A 3,542-nucleotide genomic window follows, 5' to 3' on the forward strand; every position below is an offset into this window, starting at 1 on the left:
TTGAGAATGGTGATGAGTGTCACGGATCATCATATTCATCATGTTGAAGTGCAAGAGAATATCTTAGAATAGGAATAAGCTTGAATTGAATAAGAAAACAATAGTACTTTGCATTAATTCATGAGGAACAGCAGAGCTCCACACCTTAATCTATGGGGTGTAGAAACTCCACCGTTGAAAATTACATAAGTGAAAGTGGTCCAGGCATGGCCGAATGGCCAGCCCCCTTAAACGTGATCAATGATCAAAAGTGATACAAAGATAGTCTCAAAAGTGATCAAAAGATGTGAAATAAATCACTAAAAGTGGTTTTTATACTAAACTAGTAGCTAGGGTTACAGAAAATAAGTAATTGATGCAGAAATCCACTTCCGGGCCCACTTGGTGTGTGCTTGGGCTGAGCATTGAGCTTTAATGTGTAGAGACTCTTTTTGGAGTTAAACACCAGGTTGTAGCTTGTTTCTGGCGTTTAACTTCAGAATAGGGCAGGAAGTTGGCGTTTGAACGCAAGTTTGTGTTGTCAAAACTTGGGAAAAGTATGGACTATAATATATTGCTGGAAAGCCCTGGATGTCTACTTTCCAACGAAATTAAGAGCGCGCCAATTAAGCTTCTATAGCTCTAGAAAATCCACTTCGAGTGTAGGGAGGTCAGAATCCAACAGCATCTGCAGTCCTTCTTCAGCCTCTGAATCAGATTTTTGGTCAAGTCCCTCAATTTCAGCCAGAAATTACCTGAAATCATAAAAAAATACACAAACTCATAGTAAAGTCCAGAAATATGATTTTTATTTAAAAACTAATAAAAATATACTAAAAACTAATCAAATCATACTAAAAACTACTTAAAAACAATGCCAAAAAGCGTATAAATTATCCGCTCATCATATATTCATCCACACCCATCTGTACCCCAGCATCTTTGCATAACAGACTAATCAAGCTTGGGTAGGCCAATTTGGCCTCAGTGGATTACTTGTTTGCAAACATGTAAATTTCAACTGGGATTAGCTGATGAATCTCTACCTCCTTCCCCAGCATAATACAGTGGATCATCACTGCCCTCTCGACCATGACTTCAGTTCGGTTGCTGGTTGGGAGTATAGAACACCCAATGAAATCCAGCCACCCTCTAGTAACTGGTTTGAGATCTCATATCTTGAACTGGTTTGGGACACCTTTTGAATTGGTAATCCACTTGGTTCTAGGGAGGCATATGTCCTCTTGAACTTGATCTAGCCTTTTATCCTTGGCCTTTCTCCTGTTAAAGGATTCTGGATCATCTTGTAGTTGAGGAAGTTTGAGAACTTCTCTCACTTTGTCAAAGTGGAAGTAAATAACCTTCCCTCTGACCGTAGTCCGAAAGGAGTAGAAAGCAGTTCCCTCTAATCTTTGCTTTTCTGTCACCCACAGATTTGCATAAAATTCCTGGAACATGTTTCTTCCAACATGTATCTCAGGATTAGTCAGGACTTCCCAGTCCCTGTTTTGAATCTGCTCTTGGATCTCCGGGTATTCATCTTCTTTCAGATTGAACCTAACTTCCGGGATCACTGATCTTCTACACACAATTTTGAAATAAGGGTCTACATGTTCTTTGGTGCAGAAGTTCTCATGCATCCAACGTGGTTTTGGATTGCTTTCTTTCTTCTCTCTTGAAGCGGTTTATCTTCGTTTGGATGCCATGAGATTAGTTTGTTTTAACTCAGGGATCACGAAAATCACACTAAACTTATAGATTTGCTTTCTCTCAATAAAAATAAAAAGAAAGAAGATGAATAGATGGAGAGAAGGATTCGAATGATGGAGGAAAGGGGATGGCCAAATGTATAAATAAAGAAGAGGGAGGGAATGGGTTCGAAAATTTAGAAAAAGATGTGATTTGGAAGATATGATTGATAAAAGATAAACATGATATGAAAAAGAGAAGATTGTTTTCAAAATTTAAGAGATATGAAAAGATATGAGGAGGTTAGATCTGAATTTTTGTTTATGCATCTAAGAAATAAAAGATAATACGAATGAGTTAAAAAGATTTGAAAAAAAATTGGAAATATGAATGACTTTTGAAAAAGAATTGAGAAGAATTTATAGGATTATGAATTTTTGGGATTGGAAATTGAAAGATGAATATTTGTAACATTTTTATGCAGAAAATTATGAATTAAAACTTGAAAATTTGAAAAAATTTGAATTGGAAACGAAATTACCTCCCCCTGCTATTCTAGCATTAAACGCCCAGAATGATAGCCATTCTGGCGTTTAACGCTCATCTGGTGGCCATTTTGGGCATTTAACGCCCAGCCAGGTACCCTGGCTGGCGTTAAATGCCAGAAATCCTTCTTTACAGGGCGTTTTTCTGAACGCCCAGAATGCTACCAATTCTGGTGTTAAACGCCCAGAATGCTGCCCATTCTGGCGTTTAACGCCCAGAATGATACCTTTACTGGCGTTAAATGCCCAGAATGGTAGCCATTCTGGCGTTTAACGCCCAAATTTCCTCTTTACTGGCGTTTTACGCTAGTGAGTCCTTTTTCTCTATGATTTATCTGCTTTATGTTTTAAACCTTCATATCCTTGACTTGTTCACTGAAAAGCATTAATAAACACGAACAACAAAATTGAATGGACTTATATAATTGTTATAAACATCTAAAAATATGGCTGGGTCACCTCCCAGCAAGCGCTTCTTTACTGTCTTTAGCTGGACTTTACTGAGCTTTTTAATTTAGTCTCAGTTTTGAGCATTCTTGCTCAAAATTGCCTTCAAGGTAATGTTTGATTCATTGTCCATTAACAATGAATTTTTTGTTAGAATCAACATCTTAAAGCTCTACATAACCATATGGTGACACACTTGTAATCACATACGGTCCCTTCCACCGGGATTTCAATTTCCCAGGAATAATCTGAGCCTAGAGTTAAACAGCAGGACCTTCTGTCCTTTCTCAAAGACTCTAGATGACAGCCTTTTGTCATGCCATCTTTTTGCATTCTCTTTATAAATTTTGGCATTTTCGAAAGCATTGAGTCTGAACTCTTCCAGCTCATTCAACCGGAGTAATCTTTTCTCTCCAGCTACCTTAGCATCAAGGTTTAGGAACCTGGTTGCCCAGTAGGCCTTGTGTTCCAGTTCCACTGGTAGATGACAGGCTTTTCCATACACAAGCTGGTATGGAGGGGTCCCTATAGGAGTCTTGAATGCTGTTCTGTATGCCCACAGAGCATCATCCAAACTTCTTGCCCAGTCCCTTCTATGTGTACTTACAGTCCTTTCCAGGATTCGTTTTAGTTTTCTATTCGAGACTTCAGCCTGCCCATTTGTCTGTGGATGATATGGAGTTGCCACTTTATGGTTAATTCCATATCGGACCAGAGCAGAGTCAAGCTGTTTATTGCAAAAATGAGTGCCTCCATCACTGATCAGTATCCTAGGGACACCAAATCTGCTGAAGATATGCTTCTGGAGGAACTTCATCACTGTCTTAGTATCATTAGTGGGTGTTGCAATCGCCTCTACCGATTTAGATACACAGTCTACTG

The sequence above is a fragment of the Arachis ipaensis genome, chromosome B08 (genome assembly GCF_000816755.2).
Source record: "Arachis ipaensis cultivar K30076 chromosome B08, Araip1.1, whole genome shotgun sequence".
Taxonomy (NCBI): domain Eukaryota; kingdom Viridiplantae; phylum Streptophyta; class Magnoliopsida; order Fabales; family Fabaceae; genus Arachis; species Arachis ipaensis.